This window comes from Lolium rigidum, chromosome 3 (assembly GCF_022539505.1).
Source record: "Lolium rigidum isolate FL_2022 chromosome 3, APGP_CSIRO_Lrig_0.1, whole genome shotgun sequence".
NCBI classification, from domain to species: Eukaryota; Viridiplantae; Streptophyta; class Magnoliopsida; order Poales; family Poaceae; genus Lolium; species Lolium rigidum.
In genome coordinates this window covers 406,553,800-406,566,794 of record NC_061510.1, presented here as the reverse complement: position 1 = coordinate 406,566,794, position 12,995 = coordinate 406,553,800, and the positions used below count along the sequence as shown (strand labels likewise).

The 12,995-nt window shown below is 47.6% G+C and overlaps 1 long non-coding RNA gene across 1 annotated transcript; it reads left to right on the top strand.

The window, feature by feature from the left end:
* The first annotated feature begins 880 nt into the window (after nt 1–880).
* Nucleotides 881–2,434, top strand: LOC124701008. Its single transcript, XR_007001890.1, has 3 exons — nt 881–961; nt 1,668–1,848; nt 2,080–2,434. It is a non-coding gene; the product is annotated as an uncharacterized LOC124701008 (long non-coding RNA).
* The last annotated feature ends 10,561 nt before the right edge of the window (nt 2,435–12,995 follow it).

Below are 12,995 nucleotides of genomic sequence, written 5' to 3'. Positions count from 1 at the left end.
CGGCGCTCGCGCGAGGGAGGCCGGCGACTCCTCCGGCTACGCCGACGCGTTCCAACGACCGCGCTCCGCCTCGCTGCTCCGGCGTGGGATCCCCGGCCACGGCCTCCCGCCCATGCGGCGGTACCTCCTCCACCGCCGGCGTACGAGCTTCCATGGCCGACACCGGAGTTCATTAACCTCGTCGGCGACGACGACCAGTAGGCAGCACCAACTTTTAGCACGCCTTTATGGCTTTTTTATGTTTTTTTTAACGTAAATTATGAATGAAAAAAAATTTATGCGTCCCGCCGCTGGAGCCACCCCCGACGCAAACGGATGCCCGGACGATTTCGACCATTTCGGCCGACGCAAACGGACACGACGCGTCCGTTTCGACGTTCAAAATGCGTCGCGCCGCTAGAGATGCCCTTAGCCTACAAAGGGCATAGCCGCAGCGGCAGGTCTCCTGAAAGGCTATAGCCGGGCTATAGCCAGGCTATAGCCAGCTATTTAAAACCATGTATTATGGTAAATTCGTAGGCAACCGCCCCACCTCGCACGATGGCATCGCTAGCTCGATCTGCCACGCCCCAATCCTCTTCTCTGGCTCCTGGGCGAACTCCTGCCGCCGTCGAACACCTGCCGCTGCGGAGCCCCAATCCTCTGCCTGCTGGGCGAACCCCTGCCGCCGTGGAGCCCCTGCAGCCGAATCCTTGCGGCGACGGCGCCCACGGCCGGACACCGCTCTCCCGCTTGCGCGGCCGCGTGGACAGCGACGGCAGCGGGTTCGTCGGTTCTGGTGTAGGTATTGTAGGAGCTCTGCGTGAACGGCGCCGGCGCCGTCGGGAGGCATGCATCACTGTCGGTGTGGGAAGATCGGAGCGCAGCCCCGGCAGGTGAACTCCGCGCCGGCGTTGCCCGTGCACCCTCCGCGCCGGTGATCTCCACCTGGCAGTGAAGAGCACCTCAAAACACATCTAAGGTAGGTACACATCCCACCCAAATCCCCTTGCCTTTTTTGAGATTGCGGTAGAAGATCATGTCAGATGAGGTTTCAGGCTGCTGGTGCTTAGTATTTATTAACTCAACTTAGCAAACAACAATATACTGTATGGCATACTCCGTATTGCAAATTTCGAAATGAATGAGACTTCATTTTTCAAGGATAACTTTTAGAAGCTTTGGAAAACCTGGGAATGTTTAAGGTTTATTAAGTGGTACAACTTACGTGTTTGTGCAACATGGATGCCCTTGTTAGTTATTAGTATTCACATTAACCTATTAATCACAAGTTCATGCCCATACACAATCATAGGAATGTTAGTATTTTCTTACAGAAAACATCTGAATACACGTACTCTATGAAACGACAAAAAACAATAATCAGAGTTCAGTTGATGATTCTTCCATTCTATAAATAATGATTCGCCATTTACAATCCAAGTCCAATAAATAGTTGGGCCCTTTGTCATTTATGGAGTTGTTGAATACTACTGCAGGTTCTATCAAATACTTGCACTTCGGAAAATAAAGTAGATATGTTTTGCACTATCTCATGATCTATTAGTTCTTATTTCTACTTACTTTAAGTGTAAATTTGTGTATATGACTTAGTTTTCCAAGGCCTTGTTTCTGTTTTTCGCAATCCTTCTCGTGCTACAGTACTTCATTAGAGCATCTATACACAGGGGATGAGCAGGAGACGTCGGACATATTTGGGGCACGTCCAGACCGAAGCAGCCTTTGGAGCGCATGGCTGGGGGAGGTTTAGTGTCCGGCGTGCCCCAATTCCCTTTGGTGGACCTTTGGGTCGCGACTGGAGATGCTCTTACTGTGGCTATACCTAAGAGCTCCCTCAAAATCCCAAAGGTAGCTACTAATATATCACTGGTCTCCAGCATCCGCAAACAAGTCAAAGCGCTATCAGTGGTTTTCAGTGTCCTATGGTGTCATACCGTTTGTACTTGGGACCATGTTCTTCTATCAGACTGAAGTACTAAGTCTTAATTCGTCCGTTATCGGTTTATCCAAGGTTTTCGGGCAAGTTGCCCTCTTGGCCTGATGCATGCATTTGTTTGTGTTTTTGTGTCCTGATGCCAGGTTGCTGATCGCTAGCTCCAGCTCCAGCACGATTCCTAGCTCTCCGCCGCAGGTTCTGGGAAGGTGGGATCCCTGGCGGTCGATGTACCTAGGAGGAGACACTATCTTCTGGAACAGTAGTGGACTCACATGATGCCACATGCGCCACTGGACAATTTTATTGCAACTTCATCTTTAATTGTTGAAGTGGATATTGTTTTTAAAACATCAGAGGCTTTGTTTGATACAAATACTGAAGTTGGCATGCCTAAACTTGTTATCTGAGCAGTCATGTTCTTCAATCTATGGCTATACTTATGTTCTGCAGTTTTCTCAAATTAGCGAGATACTTGTAATTTGAAGTTAGAACCGATCACGAGTGTTGTTAAATTTTAATTTCAGTCAATTGTTTCAGATATCTTCATCTAGATCAGAGCAATGCAATCTATCCGAATTTGAAGAGCACACTGATCACACAGACAGGTTTAACATGCAGAAATATCTGTTTCAGACAATTGCAGCTATCCTTGTCATAGCTACACGTGTAAAATGGTGAACATTTACGATTTGTTGTCCTGGTGAGACAGATTGATGATGAGGAGCAACAACCACACATAATCAGATTAAACAACATCAAAATAAGTCTGAAAAAGCTACTTCGCAACTTACCACAACTTGATATGTGTAATTGAAAGAAAAGACATTTTGGTTAGTCAAAATCCATCAAGTAATGGACCAATAAGAAATAGCGTCAGTGATTGGTAAGGGCATGACTGGTATAGCAGCTGGGTTGTAGAAACCTTGAATCTATTTTGAATTGTGTTTGTCATGTGGTAGCTGGTTAAGGACCACAGAGCCACATGAAAAAAACAACAGTAATGGACATGTGTAACAGAGTACTGCCACTGTAGAGCTTTGAACATTTTGAAATATCGAAATTTGATCGATCATAAGTTAGTCGTTCAGGAACGAACTCATTTGGCAATCGGTACATCAACTCTACAGCATCTTAAGCGGACTGGTGTTAGCTAATCAAGGCTTCACTCTAAGAAACACACAGATTCGGTATGCAAGACAAGGATTACCGCCGTCGAGCTTGGCACGCTGAACGGAGCCGCGCAGGCGCTTGATGGCCCGCCACCACTCCGGCCTCACGCCGGCGGCGAGGTGGCTCCCCTCGGCGAGCAGCAGCACCGAGTCGAACTTCCGGTACACGCGGCTTGATGGCCGGAGCATGGACATCAACACCGTTCGCCCCTTGCGTGACAGCACCGAGAGCGTGGATACGAGGCGGGACGCGGCGGTGGAGTCAGAGGTGGGCTCGTCGAGGACCAGCAGGCTCGGGTTCAACAGCAGCTTGTGCCCAATTAATGCTCACGCGCTCCGTTCGCTGCCAACAATGCCGCGGAAGGCGAGCGTCTCGCGGACGGGGAGGTGCGGGTGGAGCACGTCGTACTGGGGAATGAATCCCGTGCGGAGCTGCACGGCGCGGCACAAGGCGCGGCCACCGGTCAACATGGTGCCGGAGTGGTGGCCGGTGAGGGCTGCCGGAAAGGGGGCATTTTGCAGGGGCTAGGGGATGGCGGTGGTGAGCGAGGGCGGCGAAGCAGTATGCCGGTGCGGAGGGGGTGGCAGAGGGAGAAGAGAAGAGGGCGCGGGCGTCATGACGGCCACGCGGGGATGGGACAGGGTGGCGGCCACCTCTATGGCGCGACGGGATGGAGAGTTGAAGTCGGAGAGTTGAGGGATGCAATCTGAATGCGAAGTTACGTAACTACCCTTCTATTAAATTAAAATAAACGAATAATTCTAGTACTTTTCAGTACTTTGTAGTACTTTTTTTCCTGTATTTTTCAGTACTACTATTTTTTCCACCGTTGGATTAACTGGCTTGAACGGCTCCTAAATTCTCCAACCATAGTAAAAGTTGTATATTTTATTATGATTTCTAATTATTTTAATTTATATTGTTCTCCGGAAGTATGCGCGTTGTCTATTAAATAGATACTAGATGATGCCTCGCGTGTTGCTGCGAGAACCTTTGATGCATAGTAAAATTTATTAACATAAGTAAGAAGCAAATGTAACCAGAGTTTCATAAAATTGCATTTGAAAATTCATGTGTGGTCTAAATAGACCAAGATGATATATGATTCCCATGCCATGCATGAATTTATCTTACCCGTGAACAACACGAAAAATAGAGATCAACAAATACATGCAAGCAACTTCTACATACAAAGTAAGATTCCTTGCTCATAACATGTGAAAAAAATGATGTTAGGTCTGGTAGCAGAAGCACAAGTGCAGAAGCCATACTCCAACAACTGCTAGTTTGACCCCTGACCTAGCCGCCACCCTCCACCCTCCCAGCGCTGCCGTCACCCCTCCCTCCCTCCACCACCGCCCCCTCCCATCCCCTCTCCTCCCTTCCCACCTTTGTCCCGGGTCGTCTCGCGCGAGGCGGCTCCGGGCGACGACCCGACCGAAGAAGAGGCGGCCCATCTTCCTCCTCCTGGCCGCTGCCGCCGTCGGGATCGGCGGTGGCGGCCACTTCCGGCTGCCAAAGCCAGGGGCGATGGTGGTGCGTCCATGGACTCCCCTTCGCGCGGAGGCGGGGTCTTCCAGGGGCGTCGACGGTGGACGGCGGGTCTGGTGGCGGTGGCTTTCGGTTACGTCACCTAGATCATGGCGGGAGGGCAATGGTGTGGCGGAACTTGGCGGGGAAAGGGCGGCAGCGGGATCACTGCTGACCTCCACCAGCCGGGTTGGAGGAGGAAGATGGACCGCGGTTCCCAGCCATGGCGGCGGCGTGGGGCCGGCCGTTCCGGCTTTCATGGTGGTGGTCGTAGGGTTCTTCTTTCGCGAAGATGAAGACGTTCCGGGTGCCGATCTTTCTTCATCTAGCCAGAGTGATGAGTTCCGGAAGGCTTCGACAGTGAATGGAACAATGCATCTTTTGCCTGGAATTCACAGGATCGGGTGGTATTCGGTCGCGCGCACACATGCTTTTATTCCAACCGTTTGGTTCCGAAGGAAGCGGCGCAAAGCTCTGTTCTGTGTTGACATCAAGAGACTTTTGGTCCATGGTGAAGTCAGAAGCAGCGAATTTCATGAAGGTGGGATTGTGGGATTAGCTAAAGAAGATTCAATTCTCCGCGATGTTGAGGAACTTGCTTGGTGTTTCGAGATTCGCATCAGCGGTATAAAGTGGGAACGACAACACAGGTGAAGTTCAGAGTCCTACCTTTCAGGGTGAAAACGCAAGGTCTGGCCTTAACTGGTTGTGTCTGGCAATGACCTTGTTGGAGGCATTAATAATGAAAATATTAATATTGCAAAAAGTACATGCAGTCCTCAAGTTATGGTCAGTAAAATAAACCAAAAAATAACTGACGATAAAAATACCGTGTGGAAAAACAATGCTAGGTCCAATAGCAGCACAACTGCAGAAGCCTTACTCAAATAGCTGATATTTGTGTGTCCTTATTTTGTCTTAATTTGCTCGATGCGACATTTTGCAAATAAATATTGGAAAATATAATAATACAGAAAGTACATGCCGTTCTCGAGTTGGTCAATCAAATTAATAGACCATTTCATTAACTGACGATAAAAAAGAGAGTACCATCAGTAGTACCGAGAAAAGTATTTGTAGTTCTCTCGGTGAAGTAAACATGTGTCAGATTGATACACAGACCAAGCGCCATTGGTCTCTAGCATGTTTATAAAAAGGAAATCTGCATATAAAAATTTCAGCAAGCAAATATCCAGGGATCAGACAGGGAGAAAGTTGATGCCCTTTTGGAGGAAGAAAGCTGCAAGCAGCCACTTGATCGTTGAGGGTGTCGAGGTCCCCAATCGCCTTGTTGATGCACCTCACCTCGTTTGCAGGGTCTCGGATGTTAATATTGCTCACATCGGGTGGGGAGGTTGGAAAGTCAGCTAGAGCATCTGCACCTCAGTTTCCTACACATTTTCTTTTCAGCGCCACAAGATGATCCGTTGGGATGATGAGTACCTCAGTTTTCCTTATTGGTATCCTTGGCATAATCATCATCGGCCTCCATGAGGTGGGCACCCAGGCCATAGGAGGTAGGACTCATTCGCCCCACCCTTGTTCTTCTTTTTTCGATAAAGGGCGCTTTATTACTCAAAAAGTTTTGAAGCAATACACCCAGTCTCTGCATAACTAGAATGCACACAGCCATTCAAAGAACCAATAATTGAACAAAAGAGTAAAAATAGGTGACAGTCATAGGCTAAGCCTCATTTGCTTTAATTCGCCTATTGTGTTGGCACCCATGTTGGGAAATAAACTTCTTCGCCGTGTTCTCCAATCGTGTAGACACCTCCGTAAAGAGGTTGCGGTCCTCCAAGCGTTGGAGTGGCGACCATGAACGGAGCAAAGCCGTAACGCGGTAGACAACCTGCAAGAGAGAAGAAAATTTGTCATTAAAAACCTTGTCATTTCTACATAGCCAGAGCGACCATACAACAGCAATCGCTCCCACCCGGATAAGTGTTTTGTACCTAGCGTCAACCCCATTTAGCCAATTGCCAAAAATATTTGCAATGCTACGGGGTGGATATAAGGTAGAACCTATCTGAATGATTGACCATATAGACCTAGCAACTCGACAACTGAAGAAAAGATGTTTTATTGTCTCTTGTTCATGACAAAAAACACATTTCGTACAGCCGTGCCAATTGCGTTTGGCAATCCCTTGTTCTTCTTGGGAACTCTCTTCTCGGCCTTGGAGCAGCGATGGGTAGAAATGTTGTTGATCGCTTGAGGAACCGGCGTGAGATGAAATTTGGGAGGACGGGAGGCGAAGGGTTGAAAACGGAAGGTGAACACATGAAGGGATCAAAGATGATGAAATCGGTGGGAGTGAGAGAGGTATGGCTAGAGATGGACGCGAACAGGTGGGCGCGCTGGAAGTCCATGCCAACAGGGAGAGATTTTTAAAGACGAGGAGGCGGCACCAGTTCACACTAGTAGAAAAAGAGGCTTCCATACGCCCCCTTTAGTCCCCAAAATATTCGAACCGCGACTAAAGGGGTCTTTAGTCGTGGTTCGGGAGGCGGCCCGCGACCGAAGGTCTGGTCCCAGCGGGCTCGGTCGACAGCTGGTGGACGGGAGGGGCTTTAGTCGCGGTTGGCCAGGCCAACCGCAACTAAAGGTCCTCATGCCTGGCCCGAAGGCCTTTAGTCGCGGTTGGCTAGGAAACGCTGTGAAACTGAAAATGAGATGGAGAATTTGGATTGCATGTTAGAGGACCATTGCTGATGCACGGAGACGCTGTGAAACTGAAAAGGAGAAGGAGAATTTGGATCACATGTTAGAGGATCACAAAAAATCGTTGTACCCAGGATGCGATAATGGTCTGAAAAAGCTGGGCTGCACACTGGATTTGCTGAAATGGAAGGCACGAGAAGGTGTAGCTCACTCAGGATTTGAAAATCTGCTGAAAATGTTGAAGAATATGTTTCCAAATAATAACGAGTTGCCCGCTAGTACGTACGAAGCAAAGAAGGTTGTCTGCCCTCTAGGTTTAGAGGTTCTGAAGATACATGCATGCATTAACGACTGCATCCTCTACCGCTGTGAATACGAGAATTTGAATGAATGCCCGATATGCACTGCATTGCGTTATAAGATTAGAGGCGATGACCCTGGTGACGATGTTGAGGGCGAGAAACCCAGGAAGAGGATTCCCGCCAAGGTGATGTGGTATGCTCCTATAATACCACGGTTGAAACGTCTGTTCAGGAACAAAGAGCATGCCAAGTTATTGCGATGGCACAAAGATGACCGTAAGTCGGACGGGGAGTTGAGACACCCCGCCGATGGAACGCAATGGAGAAAGATCGACAAAGAGTTCAAAGATTTTGCAGCTGACGAAAGGAACATAAGATTTGGTCTAAGTACAGATGGCATGAATGCTTTTGGCGAGCAGAGCTCCAGCCATAGCACCTGGCCCGTGACTCTATGCATCTACAACCTTCCTCCTTGGTGATAAGGGGTGGCCCGATCTTCTCAGTAAGCAACGGTGGTGATGATGATCACGGGTGATGGCAGCGGAGATACACGACGATGAAGTGGATGATAACTTGTATGACGCAACGAGATCTCTTGATTGGTCCCTGTCGCCAGATGCAACAGCTCTCAACCCTGCAAGATATTCGCAACTCCACACACTTGCGCACGTAGCCGCCGACCACGAAGCGGTAAGTTGCAACCGTCTACACAATATCCAAGCAATATGGTGTAGGGAATTCAATAGTTTTGCAGAGCAAACAACTAAGAACTAGGGTTTATCTTAAACGTGGTCTAAAGCAGCTAGGGGGGCGTCCTGGGAACTTATATAGGCGTCCGGGACGAGTTCTGGTCGAAAAGATACAAAAATAACCGATCCAGAATAGATCTGGTCGAGACAGACTCGGACACGTCCGGTCTGGGATCCGGTCGACCGGGCTGTGGACCGGTCGGTCCGGTTGGCGGCCGGTCAACCGGGCTGTGGACCGGACTGTCCGGTCTGTGGTCCGGTCAACCGGGCTGGGGACCGGGAAACTGCGAAGTTTCCGGTTTTCGTCCGGTACGAGGGCTTCGTCCGGTTGTCGTCCGGTTAGCGGCCGGTCGGCCGGGCCGAGGACCGGGCTGGCCGGTCCGGGGCCGGTCCGACCGGGTTCCGGACCGGCCTGGACTTCTTCTTCTCCTCTCGCGCATGCCTCCCGCTCCTCCCTCGCGCGTCCATGAGATATCTTCATGTCCAGCTCCATGTCCGGCTTCACGGCCATCTTGTCGTCCGTCTTCATGTCCAGCTGCTCCTCTCCTCGTGCGATGCTCGTCTCCTCTTGATACTCGATGATACATAAGTAATAGGACTTAGGCAGTATAAAGTTCTCATCAATCAAAGTATCGTTTAGAAACAAGTTCACCTGTTGTTTAAGTAGCTTCGCACGAGCTCGTGTCATTGGTCCAATCCGAACTTCATTGGACTTGAGCTTCACGACGAGGTTCATCTTCGGTTGGTAATGACGGAGGTAGTAGTGAGGTAGGGATGTCCTCATCATCTCCCCCCTTCAAAAGGCGTCGACCCCGACGCTCCAAGGTCTTCTCCGTCATATGGTGTCAAATCAGCAACATTGAAAGAATTACTGACACCAAACTCATCCTCTGGAAGATCTATTGAGTATGCATTATCATTGATCTTGGCAAGCACTTTGTAAGGACCATCACCACGAGGCTTCAACTTAGACTTTCTCAACTTCGGGAATCTATCCTTGCGAAAATGTACCCAGACCAAATCACCAGGCTTGAACAACATCTCTTTGCGCTTCTTATTCATCCTTGCAGCATTGCTCTTGCCTTTCTTCTCAATCAACTCTTTAGTCTTCTCATGAATCTTCTTTACATAATCTGCCCTCTTTGATGCCTCCATATTAACTCTCTCATGTATGGGCAAAGGCAACAAGTCAAGCGGAGTAATGGGTTTGAAACCATACACCACCTCAAAAGGACATAGCTACGTGGTAGAATGTACCGCCCTGTTGTAAGCAAACTCCACATGCGGCAAACACTCTTCCCACTCCTTCGGGTTCTTCTTGATCATGGATCTCAACGGTTGTGACAATGTTCTATTCACCACTTCGGTTTGACCATCGGTTTGGGGATGACAAGTAGTGCTTGAACAGCAGCTTTGTCCCCGACTTTCTCCAAAGCGTCTTCCGGAAGTAGCTCATAAACTTCACGTCACGATCGGAAACAATAGTCCTCGGGACTCCATGTAGACGTACAATCTCCCTGAAAAACAGGTTAGCAATATGCGACGCATCGTCGCTCTTGTGGCGAGCAATAAAGTGGGACATCTTAGAAAATCTATCCACTACCACAAATATAGAATCATGGCCTCTCTTAGTACGCGGCAAACCCAACACAAAATCCATACTAATATCCTCCCAAGGTGTAGTAGGTGCCGGTAAAGGAGTATACAAACCGTGAGGCTTCAGCTTGGACTTGGACTTGTTGCAAGTAATGCATCTCCTCACATATCTATCCACGTCCTGCCTCATCTTTGGCCAATAAAAGTGGTCAGCTAGCATGAGTAGCGTCTTCTCACGCCCAAAGTGACCCATCAAACCTCCAGCATGTGATTCCTGCAATAAGAGCAAACGCACGGACGATTACGGAACACATAGTTTGTTAGCCCTAAACAAGAAACCATCATGTATGTGATATTTTTCCCATGCTTTACCAAGAGCACATAAGCGATATGGTTCAGCAAAATCATGATCAGTAGCATACAAATCACATAGTATCTCTAAACCAGAAATTTTAACATCAAGTTGAGTTAATAGCATATTCTTCCTAGATAGAGCATCAGCAACAATATTATCTTTTCCCTTCTTATGCTTAATAATGTATGGAAAAGACTCAATGAACTCAACCCACTTAGCTAGACGCTTATGCAAAGTAGATTGAGCTTTCAGGTATTTTAAAGCTTCATGATCAGAATGTATGATAAATTCTTTTGGCCACAAGTAATGTTGCCAAACCTCAAGAACTCTAATTAAAGCATACAATTCTTTATCATAGATAGGATAGTTCAACTTAGCACCGAGATAGTTTCTCGAGAAAAATATGCAATTGGGCGACCCTCTTGCATCAACACACCACCAATTCCAATACCACTAGCATCACATTCAATCTCAAATTGCTTATTGAAATCGGGAAGTGCAAGCAACGGTGCGAGAAGTTAACAATCGTTTCAGTTCATCAAATGCATGATCTTGGGCTGCGCCCACTCAAAGACAACACCCTTTTTAGTCAAATCATTCAAAGGTGCAGCAATAGTACTAAAGTTGGGCACAAATCTGCGATAAAACCCAGCGAGACCATGGAAACTTCTTACTTGACTCACATTCATGGGAGTAGGCCAATTTTGAATAGCTTCAATTTTAGACACATCTACTTCTACTCCATGCTTAGAGACAACATAACCCAGAAATATGACCTTATCTTTGCAAAATGTGCACTTCTCAAGATTACCATAGAGTTTATTATCACGCAACACTTGCAAAACATGTCGAATATGTATAGTATGATCAGATTCATTGCGGCTGTAAATTAATATGTCATCAAAATACACAACCACAAATTTGCCAATAAATTCACGCAAAACATGGTTCATCAGTCTCATGAAAGTACTAGGTGCATTAGTTAATCCAAAAGGCATTACTAACCACTCATATAAACCAAATTTTGTTTTAAAGGCTGTCTTCCACTCATCCCCTTCTTTCATCCTAATTTGATGATAGCCACTACGCAAATCAATTTTAGAGAACACGGCGACACCACTCAATTCATCTAACATATCCTCTAAACGGGGAATAGGATGACGATATCGAATAGTAATGTTGTTTATAGCTCTACAATCTACGCACATACGCCAAGTACCATCTTTCTTAGGAACTAGAATAATGGGAACAGCACAAGGACTAAGGCTTATGCGAATATAACCTTTGTCGAGTAGCGCTTGTACTTACTACGTATCTCCTTCGTCTCTTCGGGATTAGTGCGATATGGCGCCCTATTGGGCAGCGAAGCTCCGGGAATCAAGTCAATTTGATGCTCAATACCTCGCAATGGTGGTAGTCCTGCGGGTACCTCCTCCGGAAACACGTCGCCGAATTCCTGCAAAACACTAGAAACACCAAGAGGAAGAGGGGTCATGTCGTTAGAAACCAAAACCGTACCCCTGTACAAAAGCACAAGAGGCATGGCCGTAGGATCCTCACTAAATTCTCTCATGTCTTCTTTGGTGGCTAATGAGACTAAGGAATTCACTCTCTCACTTTTCGTTATATCACTCACGACATTACAATTCTCTCGCCTATCTAGAGGTGCATCCTCCAAATTCACTTCGATCTTCGACGAGACTCATTGACAATTTGTTGTGGCGACATAGGCTGTAAGTTAATTTTCTTGCCCTTGTACTCCAAGTGATATGTATTGGCACGGCCATTGTGTTGCACAGAACGGTCATAGAGCCAAGGCCGACCCAATAACAGGTGACAAACCGTCATAGGAACCACATCAAAGTCAATGCAATCCTTATACGGTCCAATCGCAAACTCAACACGCACCATGTGGTTTACCTTCATCTCACCATTATCGCTCAACCATTGAATATAATATGGATGCGGGTGCGGTAGATACTTCAACTTTAGCTTGGTACATAACTCCTTGCTTGCTAAATTGCGGCAACTCCCACCATCAATAATGACCTTGCAAGCCTTGTCAGGACCAACTAAAGCTTTGGTTTGGAACAAATTGCAGCGCTGAGTAGATGCACTAGGTAACACATTAAGAGCACGCTGCGACACAACAATGGTGCGAGCATCAGAAGGATATGCATCTTCACCATCAGTGTCATAGTCATCATCGTCTGGAGCATTTGGATCAACATCATCTCCAGTCTCATACTCATTGTCCTCATTGATAAACATGACTTTGCGGTTAGGACAATCTCTCTTGAAGTGACCCTTGCCACCACATGTATGGCAAAGCATATCGCGGTTGCGTGTCGTAGACACACCAGAACCACTCGTACTTGCGGCAGATTCGGACTTCTTTGCATTAGATACATTGGAGACCGGTTTGCTAGGCGGAGTAGAGTAAGGAGCGGAGCGCGTCGAAGCGCCGGCGCCGTAGAGGGCGCGCGGGGTGTAAAACGCCCATCTCCGTAGCACGTCCCTTAACATTTGCTTCTTCAGCCAGCTGTGATTCAGACTTCTCTTGCATGATGTAACAATTGATTCATATTGGTGTAGGTGTAATGACGAACAATGCCTTTAACATCATACTTCAATCCATTGAGAAAACGCTGCATTGTCATCTCTAGGGACTCACGGACACGACCACGCTGCAT